Consider the following 23,282-nt stretch of genomic DNA (forward strand, 5'->3'; position numbering starts at 1 on the left):
GCAAGGTACAGAATGCTGTACATAACACGCTAGCATCAATATTACAGAGGAGGGAAAGCAATGTCATCTGTACTGTTACGTCTGTTATTTATATTTATTTTGTATTTATCTTCAGAACCTCAGGAAGGGTCAATAAAACCCTAAGACCAGGGGTGGCTGTGGGGACCTGGAGATAGGAATGACAGATGTGGGAAGTTTTTCACTGTGAGCCTTTTCACACTTTTTGGTATTTTCACCGTGTATTTTGTATTACCATTCAAAACATTTTTTAATAACTTAAAACAGAAAACAACCTAACAACATTATCAAATACATTTAACTCCAAACGGAGCTTAAATGCACCATAACTCTAGCAAGGTCTGTACCACTGCAGGGTACATCAGTTGGGTGGTTTTTTTTTTACTGGAAGTGGCAGAAGGTTTAAACAATGAGAGCAATTTATTATGTCAGTTAACAAAGCGTCTAAAATCAGATCTTCCCAGGCTGGAGTTAACTCTGCAATTCCGGGCATCACATACAGACCTCATCATGAGCAGCCAAATGGACAACGTGTACCTTCCAGAGCATTTCTCAGGGGCTCCCTGCGGTAAACTGAGTTATGGACAGCCCACCACCCTACCCGCCCCCCAAAAATCCATGTTCTTAATCTTAATCCCATTTCACTTGTGTGTGAACTCACTATAAATAGAAACCCTTGAAGTTTTTTTTAGTTACGGTGTGGACAACTGTACCAGAATGGGTCTTAGTCCCATCCCTGCAGGCTTTATAAGAAGAAGATTTTGGGGAGGGAGCCAGAAGTCAGCTGGAACCTGGAAGGAAAAGGAGAGGACATGGCCATGTGATGGGAAAGCCAAGGAACTCCCAGGATCTGCCAGCAGCCAGAACGTTATGGAGCCCAGGAGAAAGCAAGCCTCCCAGCCCCCAAAACCGAGAGACAATACTCTTGTTTAAGCCAACTCACTATGTGGTATTTGTCATAGAAGCCGGGAAACTAAGCTATTTCCCAGCAGACTTCCTCTCAGGTCCAATTGCCAGTAATAATGTAATTTATCCAGGCCCAAGCTGCAGGAGAGACTGGAACAAAAGAGCAAGAACAATAATCACTAACATTTTGGGGCATTTACTACCTAACCAGCTACTTTCATAAGCACTTTACACATATTAAGTCATCTACTCTTCAAAGGTAGTATTATTAGGTATTGTTATCCTCACTTTATAGCTGAGGAAACTGAGGCACAGAGTGGCTAAAGAATTTGCCGCCATCACAGCTACTAAGTGGGTGGTGGAACGAGATTCCTGGTCTGGAAATCTGGCTCCTAAATCAGTAATCCCGACTGTCATGTGGATCACGTGACAGTAAATCTTCCTCACCTGTGGCAGGTGATTGAGTCCACCAGCATGGAAAAGGTGGAAGGATTGCTACTGGATACTCACCCAGCGGTTTTCTCCCTAGGACTAACGCAGTTCTTGACTGGTAGGAGCCACCCAGCCATCACCATTGGCCATTCTGTGAACACCTCCCCGTGTGCTCTCTAGGCCTGAGTCTAGTTGTCCATCAGGAGGAAACCCTGGGCGATGGGTGGGGTGTTTCTAGAGCAGCTGCAGCGGGAGCTTGACCTAGAGACACCTCCAACCAGTGGTCACCAGGTCTGCCACGGGGTGCTGGAACGAGCTCTAGCAGAGGGACAGAAAGGCCTCCTCCCAGGGGCAGGACAGGACAGGAGGCTGGAGAACGCATGGAAGACAAATGCCCACAGTTCAGTAGCAGCCCACGTTTTCAGGGCTTATGTCTACCAAGACAGAGTGTCCTGGACCTCTGACCCAGAAAGGCACTGTAGGACTCAAATGGAGTTTTTGGTCTGGGAGAAAATCTCCATGCCTGGGTTTCACGGGCAAAGCCCCCAATCATTCATTCTGCACCAGTGCTGATTAGATACCCCTGGGCATTTCCAGTTCCGGTCTCCAGTCCTGCCTGTGCCTCCCTGCCACTTGAGAGCCCTCCGCTGCTAAACACGCTTAAAACATTCAAGACAAAGAGCTCTTTTTTAAAAATAAAAAACTTTCATCCTCTAAGACTTCAGAGCAGCTAACTCTGCCCCTCATGTGCTAAAAATACCAATTTTCCCCATCATTAATCCAATAGCTTTTTCATATATTTCTTTTCAAAGAGTCAGAGATGCAGTGAGTCAGTTTCCTCACCTCCCAGGCACACAGCCCGGGGAAGGGGGCGGATATATTCTTAGCCTGGAGCGCACTTTGGTCTGTCTTATGTAAATCCTCTGGGAACTAGACGTCTCTAGACCATGCAAAAGAGGAGCCAGGAAGGCTCAGAGGAAGTAAGGAGCTGCAGCCCCTAGACAATGAGCCAATCCAATGGAACCTGCTCAAGCCTCCAGCTCTGAATTTGGGCCCCATGGGACATCCAGCTTCTCTCAGAAAGGAGTAACAGAGGGGAGAAATTCCTCTCCAAGTTTCCTCTCCAGGAGACGTCAAGAGAATTCATATGGTGGGCCCATGTCTGCTCATCAGCCCAGGGTTCAGGGAGGGATGAGAGATCTGGCCCCCAGGGCACCCAGGACCCCGGGCAGAAGTCCTGAGAACTGTGAGAAGAAGATGGAGTTTGTCTGGTTGGCCACTGCAGCTGATGGTCCTTAGGCAATACAAAAGCCAGAGGCATGTTCCTATAGACCCCATCCTCAATGTTATTTATTGTGTTTTTTAACTCAGAATTGGTTGAGTCACCTGCCCCTGCAGGTTACATGCAAAGGAGGCCAAAGAATTGAGAGACATGTCTGCTTTCTGCCAAGACCCCACCACACTTCCTAACAGCTGCTTTCAGAGCTCTTCAGCCTGAAGATAAATTTAGACCACAGAGAAGTGAGACAGTGGTCAGGTGCCCGAATCCCAGTTCCGGTACGGCCGTTGACTTCTGCCAAGTCGCAGCACCACTCAGGCCTCCACAGCCTCATCTCAAGTGAGGAGATGGACTCTGATCTAACCTGCCAAATTCAGAGGTTCTGAGCATGAGAAGAGGACTTTGCTTCCCTTCAAAGAACAAAAGTGCCTTACGCTCCACCCTTGGATCTGGCTTTCAGGTTCCTTCACTTTCTCTACTCAGTTCTACCCAGTATCTGGTGGAAATGCCAGACATGCTCCCTTAGAGAGCTACAACAGCTTCTCCACCTTGGGTGGCCAAGACTATCAGTGAATAATTTATGGGGGGAGGGGGGCATTATTTGCCCCCCACCCCAGAGATGCCTATGCCCTAATCCTTGGGACCTGTGGACATGTTGTATTAGCTAGCAAAAGGGACTTTGAGGATGGAATTTTGCTAATCCATGAACTTAAAACACTGATTATCTGGGTAGGCACAAGCTAATCACATGAGCCCTTTAAGCAAAGAACTTTCTCTGGTAAGAGGTCAGAGAGATGCAGCAAAAAGGGAAACTAAGAGAGATTCAATGCATGAGAAGGACTCACCTAGCTGTTGCTGGAGGAGTCACATGGAAAGCATGAGAAGGAAAGAGGGCATCATTTAAAAATAAATACCAGCCCCTGGCTAGAAGCCGACAAGGAAACAGAGTCCTCAGTCCTACATCCACAAGGAAATGAATTCAGCAAACAACTTGAGTGAGCTTGAAACAAATTCATCCCCAGAGCCACCAGAAAGGAACTCATCCCTGCTGACATCTCATAAGACTCTAAGCCAAGGACCCAGCTGAGCTACGATGTACAGATATAAACAGGTGTTGACAGTGGATGATTGTGCCTAAAATAAATTTGTTTTCTCCATTTATATCAAGATGAAAATTATATAGATTCAGTTCAGATTCTGAACATATTCAAATGATGGTATTTAAGGTGATGTTACTAAATTGTAAACTAGCCCAAGTCTAAATCAATTTTTTTAGGAATATAAATAGTATACTATGTCAACATGGGAAAAAAATGGGATGACAAGGGAAACATAGAGATTAAGAAGAGATGAGCACCAAAGACAATCAGTGTAAGCAAATCCTCTCATCTGTCTAACCTATCCTACATCTATATGAGTGATGCGTTTCTAAAATAGATTGATATGACAATTACTCAAGGAGTTAAATCTGAGAGTAACCAACCAAAATGCATGTGTGTCTAGAAAACTCTCAACAGGGCAGAAATAATTAATTTTGTGGCTTTTTGAAAAATTTCAGAGCATATTCATATCTATCTTTTAATGGATGTTGTTTATACCCCTAAAATTGTGGTAATTTGTTACAGCAGCACTAAAAATGTGCCATATAGGATGCTCCTGACACATGCATTACTCTAACACAAAAAGCTTGTCCTTTCAGGACACTCCTTCTCCGTCTGGCCCAGGGCTCTGTGCCGGTCCTGGCTGACCACTGAGCTCTGTCCTGCTTCCAGGAATTGACAGAATTCAAAAGCTTGACAGAAAATAAGGAGGAAGAAGGAAAGAAGGGAGGGAGGAGAGAAAGGAAAGAAAGGGGCTAATGTTATTTAGAGTAACTCCCATGGGCGTCTAGCCCCGACAGCACCCTCCTCGTAATTGAGAAATATGAAGTTGGCGACAGTGGCCATCTGGAAGAGGAGGGTCCAGGAGGGCCCTGGGGGTGCTCTGGAATCCAAAGACTTAAATATCTGCAAAGAACATCTTGTGAGGAGCCCTTTGGCTGTGAAAATGCAAATGACCCAAACAGACTGCCAAGGATGGTCTCAGGGGCTCAGCTGGCTCAGGAGTGGGGCCAAGCTCCACTCTCAGCCCTCCCTCTCACAGAGCCAGCGTGGCTGGACAGTCAGAGTGGGCCGCACCCCAGAGTCTGCGCACGGATTATGGGCCGGGGAGGTGCCGTAGAGGCCACGTGCTCACACTCCCTGCAGCTCTGGGCATCTGGAGAGAAGGGGGATTATGGTGCTTTGTGAACACATCAGTCTATGGGGTGGTCATGAAAGGGTCTTCCTGCTGCAACCGAGCATCCCGGGAGCTCGACAGCTCGGGGGTTACCCACTTCTCTCTCCTCCTCCACCCCCACTATCCTCCATTCTGCTTTGTCTCTTACTCTCTGCCTCTGTCTTCATCACTCTTCTCCTTCTCTCTTGCTTCCCTCTCAAGTTCCAAAGTGAAAACTGAAAATTAACCCTGCCCTCTCCAAGTTCTCTTTTCTCCTATGTCGTCTTAAACTTATGTAGTGAGATTGTACCAATAATAGTTGTTACTCAGAAAGGAAAGAAGATAAAATTAAGAGGTCATCCAGAGACAGTTTTTATTTATACAATCTAAAAGTTCCTGTTTATTTTGAGGCCTACCCACAGTGCCGTATGCGCATCTCGCCACTGTTCCTGGAAAGTCATTCCCTGTACACACAGAACCATTCAAACTCTACTCCCTGCGCCTCACCTCTGATCCTCTCTCAGCAAGCCTCTGGTGCCAGCCCAGGCTCTGGGGAAGCAGGCCAAGGGTGACCACAGATAACTAACCAGGGGAAAAACATGGTGAGATCATCAAGAACCTTTAGGCCCTGAGAGTGCCTAAGAGTTCTTCCCATCTGGTAAAATAATTGCAAGAATGAATTCATTTTCCAAATGGCCTAAGCACCGAGCCAGGAACTTGTACTCCATTTTAAGGTCAAAACACAAAAATTGGGAATAACAATCCTTGATCCAGACCAATGTGTCTTGAACTTTAAGTGTGCACAAATGCAGACACACACACACCCAGAAACCAGTGTCTCTATTTTTCCAAGCCCGCACCCCATCTTGACCCTTACTACAGGAGCGCCACATAAAATTCAGCCAGGTCTGAAAGGTAACTCTTCTGATAGGAGAGTCAGCTTGGGAAAGGAAACAGTTGCTAACCACAAAGACACTAGGCTGGAAGCAGAGTTATGAGCAAGAGAAGAAATAGGGAGACCAGAATGGGTCCTGCCAGCTGGTCTTCTGTCCCTGCAGGAGAACCCTCAGCCCCAGTGCTCCCCCTAAAATCCTGGCCCCTCAGAGCTGCAGCCCAGCCTGACTGCCCAGGGGCCCAAACTTCTAATGTGATTTTACTCATGAGACTCCAAGGGAGGAATCATTCACAACATCTGGAAGAGCATATTCCCTGATTTGATCATTTTTCTTTCTCCAATGCCATCTGTTGAATGTTATTATTCTGCTGAAACACAAGCTGTGACGGTATTAATTCCTTTCTCTGTCTTGCTTCTAAACCTCCTGTTATGAACAATCCTTCAAAAAGAGACTTTTAGCATTTGAGACTCTGCACTACGAATAACAACAACATAGCAGAAGCTAACACTATTGAGCATTATGAGCCAGGCACTGTCCTAAGCACTTTACATAGATTAACCTAAGCAACCCCCACAGCAGCCATTTGAGGTAGCTGCTATCACCCCGTTTCACAGTTGAGGTCACAGGCACGGGGAAGTTAAGAGATTTTCCCAGGACCGTAAGGTTAGTAAGTAGCAAATCTAGAATTCAAAATCAGGAAGTATGGTTCCAAACTCCAGTCTAAAGCCTTAATCACTGCTTTTCCTTGCCTCCCTAATATCGAATCTAAGGAATTGTCCAGCTCCTACAAAGAAGATAATGAAAGGGGTAAAGAAATGTTACAAAATGAAGTATCAGCAGCTAAAAGAGTTCGGATAGAGTGGAGAAGCTATTTTGGAGGTTACTCTTAAATAAGCTTCACTAGATATTGCTCATACTGCCGTTTGCCAACCCCCCACCAAAATCATTTCTGCCAACCCTAAAGAATACCTTGGGCTCTACCTGAGAGTCCACAAAAGTTTCACACACCAAAATTACTTTCCAGAAACCTACAACCTTCAAATGGGTTCCTGGGCCAGATGAGTCCTGAAACCCAGAGAGGCCAGCCTCTCCAAGAAGCTTGCTCCATCCTCCAACCACACTATCCCCCATTCCATCCCCACCCCTCATCAGCGGCTCCATCCCTCATCCATACTATCGACACCCCTTTCTAATATGAAACAGTTAGAATGGGTGTGCTAGTTTGTAAGCTGTCAGAATGCAATATACCAGAACTTGGATCAGCTTTTAAAAGGGGGAATTTAAGAAGTTATAAGTTTACAGTAGTAACCCTATAAAACTAAGGCATCCAGTGAAAGATACCTTAATTCAGGAAGGCCAATGAGTCAGGAACACCTCTGTCAACTGGGCAGTCACGTGTCTGGCATCTGCTGGTCCCTTGTTCCTGGGCACCATTGCTTTCAGCCTCTGTTCCTGTGGGGGCTCCTCACGTTGCTTCTCCAGGGCTGGCTTTCACCTCTTGGCTTCCCTTGGCCCTTCCAGGTTCTGGCTTGTTTAGCATCTCATGGCAATGGCTGCTGGGCTCCAAATATCTCCAAACACCCATGTCTCTGTTCTCCAAGTATCAGCATCTGTGTCAACTCTGCTCTGAAGTTTCTGTTGGCTCTGTCATTTCTGACTCCAAAATGTTTCCTCTTTTAAAGGATTCCAGTAAACTAATCAAGGCCCACCTGGAATGGGTGGAGTCACATCTCTATCTAATCAAAAGGTCACACCCACAAGTGGGCATGCCACATCTCTGTGGAGATAATCTAATCAAGGGACTCCAACCCACATTATTGAATCAAGATTAAAAGAAATGGCTGCTCCCACAAGATTGAATCAGGATTAAAACAGGCTTTTCTGGGGCATATAATATTTTCAAACCAGAACATTGGTTCGAAATACCCTTAAAGATTGGGAGAAAGATCAAAGGAGGAGGAGTTATAACAGAGAAGATAGGATTTAACAAATGAGTATGACTACTGAATCATTATATTAATATTTCTTTTAGTCTCCAGTGTCTTGGAGCAGCTGGAAGGAAAAATCTAAAACTGTGGAACTGTAACCCATACCAAACTCTGAAATCTGTTCTATTACAACTTGTTACAATGTACTTTGAAATTCATTGCTTGTTTGTATATATATTTCATAATTAAAAATATAAAAAAAAGCTGGGTCAAGATGGCGGCTTAACAACGTACGCATTTAGTTGTTCCAGAACAACTACTAAATAACCAGAAACAGTACAGAACAGCTCCTGGGGCCATATCAGTGACCAGACACACAGCGTACCCCAGTCTGGACCAGCTGCACTGGCTGTGAGCACCCCCCCGAACCGTGAGTTCCCAAAGCTGCGGCAGCCAGCACCCCTCCCCCACAGGCCGCTTCCCAGAGGGGAAAGGAAAGGACTTTACCAGCAGCAGGGACTGGGCACAATCAAATGCCAATTGTGGAACTAATTAACAAATTCTGACTACTAAAAATAGGCCCCCAGCTTAGGTGAACCTGATCAAAGCGGAGGTTGCTCATTTTTGCCCCAGTGCCAAGGGGGCAGGACTGACAGAAAAAGGGGGAAAAAAAAATAAGGAAACAGAGGTTTTTATGGCTGTGTATCTACAAAGACTTGACCTCTGGATACAGCAGCAGGACTTTTCAGGCTGCAACTGCCCCAGACATAGGCAGAAGTGAGCACTTTTGGGGGCTTGTCTGGAGCCTGTGCCTTCCCCAGGGGAGGGGTGAAGCCCAACTCAGGTGGAATCCCTCCATCAAGGAATTCAGACACCAGGGCTTGGTAATTTGAAGCCATTGAAACCAGCCTGCAACCTCTCCTCTGTCTCCACCACGCCCCCAGCAAAGAGAGTCTGCCAAAGTTAAAGGTACCACATCATCTTATGCTGGTGGGACCTGCAGTCAGACAAGCACCACACACAGGGCAGGATAAGAAAAACAGAGTCCAGAGACTTCACAGGAAAGTCTTTCAACTTGCTGGGTCTCACCCTCAGGGAAAACCAATGCAGGTGACTCTTTCCTCCTGATAGGAGGCCAGTTTGGTCTGGGAGAATCTGGCTGGGGTCTATAATATCTAAGCAGACCCTCCCAAGTGTGGGCGGGGGGGGGGGCGGGAAAGCACCACACAAGCAAGGCAAGAAACAAGAAAACAAGAACTGAAAAATTCTCCTCTGTTAAACAAAACTTGAGCTAAACGTGCAGATAAAGCTGAACGGAATGTCAAAGAACAGATAGACAACAAATTCATCCAGCAAGAAAACCCTAGATAAAAGAAGTGAAAGCAATCTCCAGAATAAACTAATTAAGGTAATTAAATGCCTAGACTCCAGCAAAAAATAACAACTCACACTAGGAAAATTGAAGATATGGTCCAGTCAAAGGAACAAACCAACAATTCAAATGACATACAGGAGCTGAAACAATTAATTCAGAATGTACGAACAGACATGGAAAACCTCATCAAAAACCAAATCAATGAATTGAGGGAGGATATAAAGAAGGCAAGGAAAGAACAAAAAGAAGAAACTGAAAGTCTGAAAAAACAAATCACAGAACTTATGGGAATGAAAGACACAGTAGAAGAGATGAAAAAAACAATGGAAACCTACAATGGTAGATTTCGAGAGACAGAACATAGGATTTCAAAACTGGAGGATGGAACATCTGAAATCCGACAAGAAACAGAAACTATAGGAAAAAAATGGAAAAATATGAGCAGGAACTCAGAGAATTGAAAGACAATATGAAGCGCATGAATATAAATGTTGTGGGTGTCCCAGAAGGAGAAGAGAAAGGAAAAGGAGGAGAAAAGCTAATGGAGGAAATTATCACTGAAAATTTCCCAACTCTTACGAAAGACTTAAAATTAGAGATCCAAGAAGTGCAGCGTACTCCAAAGAAAATAGATCCAAATAGACATACTCCAAGACATTTAATAATCAGAATGTCAGAGGTCAAAGAGAAAGAGAGGATCTTGAAAGCAGCAAGAGAAAAGCAATCCATCACATTCAAGGGAAGCCCAATAAGACTATGAGCAGATCTCTCAGCAGAAACCATGGAGGCGAGAAGACAGTGGGATAATATATTTAAATTATTAAAAGAGAAGAACTGCCAACCAAGAATTCTATATCCAGCAAAACTGTCCTTCAAAATAGAGGGAGAAATTAAAACATTTTCAGGCAAAAAATCACTGAGAGAATTTGTGACCAAGAGACCAGCTCTGCAAGAAATACTAAAGGGAACACTAGAGACAGACACGAAGACAGAAGACAGTGGTGTGGAGAAGAGTGTAGAAAGGAAGACTATGAGTAAAGGTAAAAAGAAGGAAAATTAGATATGACATACAAAATCCAGAAGGCAAAATAGCAGAAGAAAGTACTACCCATGCAGTAAGAACACTGAATGTTAATGGATTAAACTCTCCAATCAAAAGACATAGTCTGGCAGAATGGATTAAAAACCAGGACCCATCTATATGCTGTCTCTACTCAAAGGACACGAGGCCAAGGACACAAATGGACATTTACACACCAATGTTTATAGCAGCATTATTAACACTTACCAAGAGGTGGAAACAGCCAAAATGTCCATCAACAGACAGTTTTCTAAACAAACTGTGACATTTACATAAGATGGAATATTATGCAGCTGTAAGACAGAATAAAGTTATGAAGTATGTAACAACATGAATGGACCTTAAGGACATTATGCTGAGTGTGATTAGCCAGAAACAAAAGGACAAATACTGTATGGTCTCACTGATATGAATTGACATTAGTGAATAAACTTGGAATATTTCCTTGGTTACAGAGACCATCAGGAGATAGAAATAGGGTGAGATATTGGGTAATTGGAGCTGAAGGGATACAGATTGTACAACAGGATTGAATACAAAAACTCAGAAATGGACAACACAATACTACCTAACTGTAATGTAATTATGTTAAAACACTGAATGAAGCTGCATGTGAGAATGATAGAGGGAGGATGGCTGGAGACATAAATGAAATCTGAAAGAAAGATAGATGGTATAATCTAGGAATGCCTAGAGTGTATAATAATAGTGAAATGTACAATGCACAAATTTTAAAAATGTTTTTGCATGAGGAAGAACAAAGGAATGTCATTATTGCAGGGTGCTGAAAATAGATGATAATTAATACTTTAAAATGTGACCTTATGTGTGAGACTAAAGCAAAAAATGTTTATTTGTTACAAAATTTATATTTTGACTAGAGCATTTCCTAATATAACTCATGGAGATAGTTTGATTGAATGTCATAAGTACTTGGAATCTCAGGTAGACATGAGATTTTGTTGGTTTGTCCAGAGTGATGCCCCGATGAATCCCAGAGTGATTTGATCAGTGACTGGAAAAGTATTTGCAAGCCCCCTTCAGGGAATGGTGAGAGCGGGGAGAAATTCAACCTCCCCAAGTTGAATTCTTGATATTCTCACAAGCAGTGTGGACAACCAAAGCTATAGGCTGAGCCCCCAGTCTTGGGGGTTGTTCATATGAAGCTTAACCCCACAAAGGATAGGTCAAGTCTACTTAAAATCTAGGCCTAAGAGTCACCCCCAAGAGAGCCTCTTTTCTTGCTCAGATGTGACCTCTCTCTCCAGCCAACATGACGAGCAGTCTCACCACCCTCCCCCTCTCTGTGTGGGACATGACTCCCAGGGGTGTGGACCTTCTTAGCAACGTGGGACAGAGATCCTGGAATGAGCTGAGACTCAGCATCAAGGGACTGAGAAAAACCCTAGAATGAGCTGAGAATTAACATCAAGGGGTTGAGAGAACCTTCTCGACCAAAGGGGCAAGAGTGAAATGAGACTAAGTGTCAATGGCTGAGAGATTCCAAACAGAGTTGAGAGGTTATCCTGGAGGTTATTCTTAGGCATTAAGTAGATATCACCTTGTTGTTCAAGATGCAGCGGAGAGGCTGGAAGGAACTGCCTGAAAATGTAGAGCTGTGTTCCAGTAGCCATGTTTCTTGATGATGATTGAACAATGATATAGTTTTCACAATGAGACTCTGTGAATGTGAAAACCTTGTGTCTGATGCTCCTTTTAGCTACTATATCAACAGACGAGTAGAACATATGAAATAAAAATAAATAATAGGGGGAACAAATGTTAAAATAAATTTAGTTTGAAATGCTAGTGGTAAATGAAAGCGAGGGGTAAGGGGTATGGTATGTATAATCTTTTTTTTCCTCTGTTATCGTTTTATTTCTTTTTCTGTTGTCTTTTTATTTCTTTTTCTAAATCGATGCAAATGTTCTAAGAAATGATGAATATGCAACTATGTGATGATATTAAGAATTACTGATTGTATATGTAGAATGGAATGATACCTTAATGTTTTATTTGTTAATTTTTTTAATTAATAAAAAAATTTTTTTAATGTAAAAAAAAACAAAAACTAGAAGATAGTGAAACAACAGCGCATTGTCCATAGGAGAAAAGAAACTTGTGCTCTCTGCGAATACACTCCCTCAAATACGTGCACACACACACAGATTTACATGTACATTTCTGCAGTACCTGGATCCAGTACCACAGTGCGATGAGATTCAACCTTGATTCAGTGTAAGACTCTTTTCCTAACTTTTTGTTCTTGGGTAGAAACTAGCCAGAGGTGACGGGACATTTTCTTGAGGAACTCTGGGAACGGGGTGGAGAGCAGAGAAGAGAGAAGGCCTCCTGCCCCTGGAGGTCCTGCTGCCTGGGTTAGGAGGACAGCGGCACCTGGACAACCTGCAGTGGGAGGTGGCCGCAGGCTTGTCTTCCTTGTCCCGTGTCCACTTCCCTTTCAGTTCTGCTGTGCTACTTATGTGCGGTGCATCTGATCACATCACATTCCATCACCATATTATATGTTAGATGAGAGGAACCAAGGTTTGGCTTTCTATAAGATATGTGAAACATTATACAAGTGGAAGGGGGTGGCTACATTTTTTCCACCATGGATGGTTTGCCTTTCAGGGGTCTACTGAATGCCATATTTGGGAGCATGAAATCCTTCTACTAGATATGAAAATGCTGATGAAATATTTTACATTTTGTTGAACATCATGTATCTCTATGATATTCCCACTATGGCAATCTCAGCAATTAAAGGATAGTGCTATTTTTGCTACCTGGATTAGTCACTTTTTAATCCATAAATAACAATCATATAGCCAGTGGCATAACTATAGCTAACAACTTCATAATCTCAGTGGCTTAACCCAACAAACTTTTGTTTTCCTCCCTCAGGGTCTGTAGGTCAGTTGGACTTGGCTCTAATCTGGAGATGGTATTTGGGTCTGTCTGATCCAAGTTTCTTTCAGTCTCACTGTACTATCTTCTTCTTGGGAAGCTTCTATCATGTTCTTTTCATAGCAGATGGTAGAAGACCAAGAGGCCAAACCAAACAATGCAAGCACAGGTAAAGTTTGTGCTCATATCTCTTCTGCTGACCCTCTTTTAACCAAAGTCATACAACCAAGTCCAACATCAGTGGGGCAGAGAATATACTCCTTCCACTCTATTGGGAGGGTCTGCAGAGAACCACACATGGCAAAGGGCATGGATGTGCAATTTCATAAGCTAGAGTAAAGAATTAGGAATAATACAATGTAGCCCACTACCTCTATGAACTTCATGTTGGATTTCCGCAGACTCCTTTTCTAACTACCACATCTCAAAACCAGAGAAAAGTCAGTAACATGTGGAACCCATCAGTGTGGAGTAGGATTTAGGTGTGCCTCAAACTCAAGGCCCTGAATGTGGTTTAGCAAAATAGAAGGTAGATGTTTTGCAAAGTGGTTGTGGGACAGAAAGGGAAGACAAGAGTAGGGGGTAGAAAGTCAGAGCTTGTGCATCAGACTGCAATTCAAAACCAAGGATCAGGATGAACGTGGGAAGAGATGACGCAAACATCCTTCAATAAACAAGGAATATTTATAGCAGGAGCATAGCTGCCCTTGATCAAAAAGGCACTAATTATACTTAAGAAAAACAACCAACCTTTGGAGAAGTTTCTGTTCCCTACCCACAAAGGGCAGAAGAACATAAGAGAGATGACAGGCAGAAAACAAAAGCTAGCCCTTTATTTTCAGAATGGTATACACTGTGACTTAAACTACAATTTTATCACACAAGCAATAATTCTCCAATAAAGAATTATAATGTAGATGAGCCAAAAGAGTAAAATAATAATTATTCATTATCCTACTACTGGGAAATAAACATGGTTAACCTTTAATGTATATCTTTTGAACTCTTATCCCCAAAATTATACTGCACACAGGTTTTGGCATGGGCAGGCACCAGGAATCAAACTCGGGTCTCCACATGGCAAGGGAGGATTCTGCTACTGAGCCACCATCACACTGCCCTGCATGCCCACTTTTGTATAAACTGATTTTTTCCACCTTGTGGTGCATGCCAATAAACTACGATTTTTAATAGTCTCAGAACATTCCATATTAAGCATATGCCACATTTCATATAAAAAAGCATATCCTTAGACATTTATGAGTTCTCAACTTTTCACAGTTATAAATAGTGGTATAACAAAAATCCTTAATTGTAAATCTTGGCACATATCAATTCTTTAGGATAATTTCATAGACTTAGAATTTTAGGGTTGAAAGTTATACTATATTTAAGCTATATAAATTAAGGTATATAATAATAAACTGACTCCAGGAAAGCTACCTGGATTCAGACCCCACAATCGGTATATGAGAGTTTACTGGTGCATTGATTTTCAGTGTTGCTCTGAAAGACCTACGCAGTCTCACATCAAACCAAGAGAATAAGTGAGAGTCCGGAAACATTCTGCTTCCTAGGAGACAGGACCGAAGTACAAATGCTGTTGACTCTACATCACCTTTGAGCCAGGCAGGAAGATGGAAGATGAGTCCAACTATCCATCAGCTAGTAATTTGAGGGCAAAAAGAGTCAATAAAATTGACAGCTCTTCATGTTTCATTAGGTCCTTTCAAGTGAAAATCATTTCATGAACAAGTTTTATTAATTATAGTGATAAAAATATGTAGCATGGATTTTTAAAAAGCAAACTGAAACAAGCCATGAAGAAAAGGTAAGGACCTCTCCCCACTCACATTCTCACTTACCAGCAGAATCGCCATTAATTATTCCTTTGTAAATAGGGAGGTATAGAAATCGTCTATGCATTAGGCACGTATAAGGACATATCATTTTTAAAATGGATAGGATGTCTACTTCTGGGTATGATGGAATAACAGGGACTGACCTTAATATTCTAGGAAGAACTGAAAATAAGACACATTCTGTATAAATATCTCATTTTATTGTGCTTTTCAGATAGTGGTTTTTTTTTTGTTTTACAAATTGAAGGCTTCTGGTAACCCTGCATCGAGCAAACCTTTCGGCACTATTCTTCTAACAGCTCACTTCACACCTCTGGGTCACAGCTGGATTTAGGTATGCACAGTGTTTTTTTAGACATAATGCTATTGTACACTTACTGGACTTTAGTACAGTGTAGACATACTTTAATATTTGCTGGGAAACCAAAAATTTTCATGGGTCTTGCTTCCTTGTGATATTGCTTTATTGGGGTGGTCTGCAAGCACACCTGCAATATCCCCCAGGGATGCCAGTATGTGAAACAGGACATGGCGTACAGGCAATGAGAACATTGATCTCTGAGAGTTGGGAAGTAAATGGGATCAGCCCTATAAAAGCCCCACCTTACTACATTGAGAGAGTTTCCAGGTTGTGGGGAAAGGAAGAGAAACTGGGCAGTAGTCTCCCAACTTCAATGAAATGAAGCTGGGAGTCTGAGGGAGCCAAAGTGGTAACAGTTTTCAGTCAGAGTATCACAGAAGACTGAACCACAGAGAGAACTCCAGAGGTCTAAGGACGGTCCCCTGAGTTTTCAACTGAATCCTGATCAGTGCAAGCATGTGGGAAAAATATGTGAAGTGGGTGAAAGGACTCCTGAAAAGATAGAGGGAACAATCCTCATTGCTCACAGAGTGTTAGGAATAGTTCCTGTTCCCAGGAAGCAGAGTGGAATCCTCATAATTCATACAACATCAGGCAGAGACCCAAAAGGGATGTGCCTCAGTGATAACACTATTCTGGTCTAACCAAGTTTAAAAGCAAGACTTGAGCAGATCAGATTTTTCCCAAAAAATTTAACCACAGCTCAGAGCAAAGCTTATGCATTTTTATAGGAACACAAAAAAATCTTGCACCCAACAAAGTAAAAGTCACAATGCCCAGCATTCAGTCAAAAATTACCAGACACATAGAGAAACAAGAAAACGTGTGCGTTTTCTTGTTTCTTGTGTAGACCCACAACTAATGCAGGATATAGAATTACTACACAAGGACATTAATACAATTCATTTAACTATGTTCAATATGCTCAAGAAGCCAGAGGAAAAATTGAACAAAGAAGATATTTAAAAGATAAAAATTGAACTACTAGAGATTAAAACTACAATGTGTGATATGAAAAATATACCTGATGGAATTAACAGATTACACATTACCAAAGAAAAGATTAGTGATCTTGAAGACAAAATAGAAGTCTTGAACAGAAAATCAGTAATCTTTGAAACAACTCAAGCAACCTATGACGGACTCATTGCAGTTTCCTCAAAGGAGGTGGATGGACAAAAAAAGCACTTGAAAAAATAATGGTCAAAATAGTCCAAATTTGATGCAAACTATAAGCCCATGAATCCCAGAAGCTCAATGAACTTAAAGCACCAAAAAAGAAAAGAAAAAAAAAAAACACGAAAAAGGTACATTAAGGCACATCAAAATTAGATTACCTAAATCCAGTGAGAAGGGTGAAATTTTTAAAGCAGCAGCAAAAAAAGAGCAGGAAAGCAAAGATAAGAATGACAGAAGTTTTATCAGGAAAAAAAATTGCAGCTAAGAAGACAGTGGAATAATGTCTTTAAAGTTTTGAAAGAAAAAGCTGAAACCTAGAATACTATGTCCAGCAAAAATATCTTTCAAAAATGAAGATGAATGAATATATGACCCAGCAATCCCACTTCTAGATGTATACCCAAAAGAACTGAAAGCCAGGATTCAAACAGATATTTGAAAACTGATATTTGTAGTGGCTTATTCACAATAACGAAAAGATGGAAGCAACCCATGTCATCAACAGATGACTGGATAAGCAAAATGTGAAACCAAACGGATGGCAGTAAGTTGGAAGGGGAGAGTATTATTGTAAGGACTGATACTACATGAAATAGTAAAATGCCCCTTGGAGGTAGATCTATGATGAGAGAATGTAGACTATAAACACTAAAACCATCACTAACTTTCCCCAATGTCCCCTTCCCTGTAAATCCAAATTACATAATCAAGATCAGAATTAACTTCATTATGTTCCCCGTCTTCCTTCTTTGCACTGGGCATTGTGTACCAAGACTGCCCAGGTTCGCATTCCAACTGCATCGTCTTCCTACTCCCACTTCCCTACAACTTTACCCAGCCCCAGGCAGCCACTAATCTACTTTCTGTCTCTATGAATTTACCTGTTCTGGATATTTCATATAATTAGAATAACATAACATGTGATCTTTTGCATCTGGCTTTTCAGTTAGCATAATGCTTTCGTGTTACTTCACTCCCTTAGCTTCTGATTCTTCATGCACAGGAGGCTAAGAATGCCATCAGCCAAAGAAGGTTTCTATAAGAATTAAAAGAGATAATGTATGAAAATGTCTTTTGCTCAGTGTCTGACACACAGTAACTGTTCAGTAAATGTAGTTGATGCTTTTAGTATTAACACAATTACAGTAATTAAGAGATGTCAGGACAGCTTCATGGGTATGTGATCTTTGCAGTCACATAGGGCCCTGCCCTCAGAAAGGGCCCTGTACTTGGTTTCATGTTCTTCTGTCGCCATCTTGAAATTCTTAATAACTTACTTTCTTTCATTTTTTGTAAGTGAAATCCAATGGGGAAATGGAGCATTCTCATAAGTAGAGGACATACCTGCAATATGCCTGCCTGCCACCGTTCTTTGCCACCTCATTCAGATATAATATTAGAGAAGCCCCCTGAGCAGAGAATTCCCATGGGCCTATGTTGAGTGGTAATTTGGTGAAACTCAAAGAAAATAAAAAGTAAGCTTATTACATCTACAACTGAGTAAGCAGAGGCACTGACAGCCCCAAAAGGCCACATTTTCTCTACAAACGAGGATTTGCTCCCAACACAGAAGAAGGCAGTGGAGTTGTAAGAAACACAGGTGACCAAGGAACCCTATATACCCTCCCTGCTTGTGTGGTGTCCCTATATTAGCCACAACTTACTCTGAAAATGATGGTATATGAGGAAAACAAAGATAAGACAATCCATAGTTCCTTTTCTTTTCAATCCTTCTTTAACCCACCAGTAAACCAAAGGTAGAGAGTGTTAGTAGAAGACGTGAAGTAAACAGTTGGGTTACTTTTGTGTAGCATTTCCACTATTCTGGTAAAAACAAAATACACGGCATGTATAAGCTTTGAAACATCAAGTGTGTAATTCTGGTGACTCTGCAAGTGAGTTAAATGCTCTTATGTTCGCATTTAAAACTGGCACTATACCACATAATGATGAACTATAAAATTCATGCTAAAAATTTAAATTTTTAATTTTTCTCTACTTAGAACAACATTAAATAGTGAATAAAAATGCCTAAATAAGTCAAGAGAGAGACCATGGAAGAAAGGAAAAAGCCTTATATTTTAGTACTTTTATTAACACTTTGTACCAGCTTTTTGAACAAAAGGCCCCACATTTTTACTTTGTACAACTCCAAAAAGTATGCACCTGGCCCTGACAGATGACGTTTAATCTGTCATAATGTAATAATTGCATTCTTAAGGAATTACACAAAGTTAAAAATGCATTTTAAACATAATTGCTTCATTAGAAATAAGGAATTACAGACAAGAGGATTTCAGACTCACATCAAAAACGTTTTCCTACAGAATTTGTTCTAATAGAAGGGGTTTTTATAGCCGTAAGTGTGTGACTACAACCCCTAACTGACACCTAGCAAATCTAGCATATGAATGCAACTTCCTTTGGTTCAAGAGTAGCAACTTTTCAATTTCCATTGCCACCAGCATTTCAGTAGCAAAAAGCTTCTTTTTATGTTCTTATCCATTTTTCATCCATTGTTGCATTGAGCAGAGCAAGAAGCCATTTAAACAAAGTGTTTTTTTACTTTTCTCTGTAGGTGCTACTTCCTGGTTCTATTTATTCCCTTCGTGGCGCATTATCATCTACAGCTGTCTCTAAATGCAAACTATGTTCCCTAAATAGCAGATCACTTATATCCAACTCTTATTATGAAACACTGAGGAGAAATATCTATAATTACAATACTCCAAAATCCTGACAAATTGAAAAGTAAGGAAACACCAAAAATTGAACTCCTGGAAATCAAGATGCTATCTGGAAAACAACAACCCAATTTCCCTAATATTACAGTTGCAGAACATGAAGTCTGGAAGCAAGGAAAAAACCCCTACAAGATTGCTGAGTTAATCAATGGCAGAGTTAGAGTACACATAGAAATATCTTGACTCCTGACTGAGAAGATCTACCATACTCCAATATTACACAGTTTAAAAGGAGAATTCCTTGGGTTAACCTTACCAAACAGCTGCCCACGTGACCAGAAAGAAACTTCTGGGGTCTCCATGTACTTCAATTTAATTTAATTTGAAATGAAGGAAATCTTTGGACTGGAAAGAGGTTAAAATGATCCTAGAGAAGAACAGTCATTTGGGGTCATCAGTCAGCACTTCAACAGTGTAAGATAATTTTTATTTTAAGTTTCTTAAGATTAATACAGTGTACCAGGGTCAGTAGCTGCCACTCTCTGGGGCCTTCCTGGTGTGTCAGGTTCAGCAGAGGCAGCCGTAAAACCTGCACAGACCAATGCACTCAGTCCTTTAGAGTGTGGCCAGCCATGGACCAACACCATCTAAGACCTAAGATTACACACCTTCAGATAAAAGAGAAGACCCTGTGCTGGTTTTCAACTGTTCTGCACCCCAGAAAAGCCATGCTCTTTTGATCCAATCTTGCAGGCCCAGACCTATTTGGGTGGAAACTTTTGATTAGGTTATTTCCATGGAGATGTGACCCAGCCTATTTAAGGTGGGTCTCAATCCGCTTGCTGGAGTTCTTTAAGAAAGCTGAGAGAGTTTAGAGAGGCTAAGAAAGAAAACACCCCAGCAGACGCCAGAAGGACCTATAGGAGCCGAGAGAGCCATTTTGAAACAAACCAGGAGAGAAGGGCCAGCAGACATCGCCATGTGTCTTTCCATGTGACAAAGGAACCACGAGGCAGTCAACCTTTCTCCAGTGAAAGCATCTTTTTGTGGATGTCTTAATTTGTGCATTTCCATGGACTTAGAATTTCAACTTTTAAGTTAATAAATCCCCTTTGTAAAAACCAATCCATTTCTGGTATATTGCATTTCAGCAGCTTTAGCAAACCAAAACAACCCCCATTCTTATGATGAGAAGGGGGAGGAGATAAGCACTCAAACAGCTAAGCATAAAACAGGGTCAGTGCGCCACACCTGCATAAACTGAGCGCTTTAATACCACAAAGGAAGTGCTAATTCTTCCCTCATTGCTCAGGGAACACAGGAAAGATATTTAGGAGTCTGCCAGATAGAACATTTCTGGCAGTAAGAATATCATGAATAAAAACCAAGTGACTTTTGTAATTTACAGGTATGCAATGGTGAGGGGAAAAAAAGTTTGTAAGTTATCTTTTCAAATGTGAATACTTCTTAAAGGAATAAAAGCATGTTTACTTACTTAGCCTCCAAACATGCTAGTGTTAGCAAATGTGTCAGAGATCAGAGATGCCAAGCACTGAGGAAAGAGAAGGAAAAGGAAGATGCACAGAAAAGGGAAAAGGGATTGAGGCCAGTTCTGATAAAGTAACTGACAAGGCCTCTGCTTTCAAAATCACAAACTCCTAGATATTCTTTTACCTCTTGTCAAGATTTGGAGCAATGGTTTTTTCAACCCATGCTAAACATGTATCGTGAGTGAGAAACAAATATTTGGTATGTTAATAACTAATACTTCAGACTTAACCTGTTCATTAATTTTTCCTGCAGAATCTTTTCAGGAAGTAGGTGAGGTTGTTAAAATCAAGCTAAACCCATGGAGAAGTACCATATATATGAATGTCATCTATTGTACTAGGCAGGCCAAGTTTCACAACTCTTGTCTTGCCAAAATCTTTTCTAGAGGTTTTTCATTTTATATGCCCCCCTCCTGGTATTACAAGAACCTGGCCACCTGGGCTTAGCTAATTGGACCAAGGATGGACACTTGACTTAAAAACAGCCAGCAGGCAAAGGCTGCCCATCAGCTTCTGTTTCTCAGGAACTCAAACTGAAGATAAAAGTGAAGAGCTGAAACATGTTAATCAGAGAGCTCTAGAGCACAGATTTGAAATCTCTTCTGCTGAGGGGTAATGATTACCAGGTTCTTGGGTTACCTTTGCACTCTCCAGACTCCACCCTCCAGTCCCAGAGAGGTCTGGCTGGATTAGCTCCTTTTTTGCCTGTGAGCTGGACAGGTAGATTTCCCAGGGTTCCCAATGGAATTCTTCCTTAATTCCACTTCCATCCTTACAGTAAGCCCCATTCCATGGAGGAGGCTGCTCCTTGTTAACAAAGAACCTCCCCAACCTCTTTTCATTTGTGCTTCATAGAAGAAATATGGGCTGAGAACCAGAAAGCCAAGGAACTGGAAGTTCTTAAACGTAAAGATGAGCATCCCCTAACCCAAAAATCTCCAGCTATCTCCACCAAAAAGACCTTGATGAAAAGAAGCCTAGTCTGGGTCGGGAAGCCATAGTTCCAGCCCTTGCCCTGACGTTGACCATCTAAGAGACACTGGACAAATAACTGGGCCTGCTTGACCCTTCCTCCTTCCCCTGCTCATGCCATCGAGTCCCTGTTGTTGTAAGGTCCTAGTAGGATTTTTTTTTAACTTTTTTTTTATTGTGAAATGTAACACATATACAAAAAAAGCAATAAATTTCCAAATACATTTTAACAAGTAGTTATAGAACAGATTTTAAAGTTTGGGGTGGCTACAGATACACAATTTTTCATTTTTTCTTCCAGCTGCTCCAAGGCACAGGAGACCAGAAGAAATATCAATATATTGATTCAGCAGCCACACTCATTTGTAAAATCTTATCTTCTATGTTGTACTCTTCCTTCTCTCTGTTTTCTTTTTTGTGAAAAATAACATATATACAAAGCAATAAAATTCAAAGCATATCACAGCAATTAGTTGTAGAACAGATTTCAGAGTGTGGTATAGGTTATATTTCCACAATTTTACGTGTTTATTTCTAGCTGGTCGAAGTTACTGGAGACTAAAAGAAATATCAGTATAATGATTCAGCACATTAAAAGGCCTGCCACACTGCTCCTGACCATCAGCCCCTCCCCACAATGGTCAGCAAGGTTTCAGCCTGACACCGAAGTGGAAATTAGTTTCAATTGCTGCCCTTCCCAGTAGTATCTTCATTTCAAGAAAAAGACGCAAAATTTCAGGCACTTCAGGGTCAGTGGGAAGATAATTCGGGGCTCAGGGCTCTGTCCAGACCGCCCGACCCAAGGAGAGGACCACAACCAACTCCTCCTACTCAGACGGCAGCCAAGCTCCATCAGCGCCCCCCCTGAGCGCCTCCTCCAGTGGCGTGGAGAGGGAGGGCCATGCCCCGCGTCCTTGGCACGGTGGCAGGCCGTCACTGGCTGCGGGGCTCACCAGGCCTCTTAACAAGCTCCTGGCTGGGGGAACTCCTGGGCCCCATCTGCTCTGAAGTCTGTCTCCTCAAGCCTCTCGGGGAGAGTCATTTTAAATCAGCCTGTCTCTGAAGACAGCGTCTCACCACATGTCAACAAGCCTGGGAAGCAGAACGTTACAGACGGACGTGTCCTTTCTAATGACACACGCGGAGCCGTGGGCAGAGCCGGGGAAGTCAGCGCAGTGGCCTGGAGAGCACAGACCTGAGGACAATGCACTGAAGAGCACCCTCAGATGTGCGTTCCGGGGCCGCCACAGACAGTCATTTAATTGCGTTGACTGGGACCTGGTTTCCCCAAGTGGTTTACTCTATAATTTGTTCAAACTTCTGTTACAAAAGGAAAGTAATTCCACGTTCAGGAAGCACTATCCATCCAGGTTAATTTGGTCTATCAGGAGCAATTTGAACAGGCAGGTTGCCGTAGTAACTTCCCTGTTTTACTTTTAGTAACGAGTAAAGGTATAGGAAAGGAGAGGCAATCTGTCTTCGGCTGTGACTTTCTAGTGTTCTGAGGAGCTGGGAGTCAGGAGGAGATGCTGTAAGGCTGTGAGATGAAGCAGAGGGCACCTGCTCCCACCTCCATTACAACCAGAGCAGCTT

The 23,282-nt window shown here is 42.0% G+C and overlaps 1 long non-coding RNA gene across 1 annotated transcript; it reads right to left on the minus strand.

Moving 5' to 3' along the window:
• Positions 1 to 565: 565 nt before the first annotated feature.
• Positions 566 to 21,442, minus strand: LOC143665399 (uncharacterized). The gene is made up of 3 exons (XR_013166935.1): positions 21,357 to 21,442; positions 962 to 1,074; positions 566 to 809 (listed from the first exon to the last, which is right to left on the minus strand). It is a non-coding gene; the product is annotated as an uncharacterized LOC143665399 (long non-coding RNA).
• Positions 21,443 to 23,282: the final 1,840 nt, after the last annotated feature.

This window comes from Tamandua tetradactyla, chromosome 21 (assembly GCF_023851605.1).
Source record: "Tamandua tetradactyla isolate mTamTet1 chromosome 21, mTamTet1.pri, whole genome shotgun sequence".
NCBI lineage: Eukaryota > Metazoa > Chordata > Mammalia > Pilosa > Myrmecophagidae > Tamandua > Tamandua tetradactyla.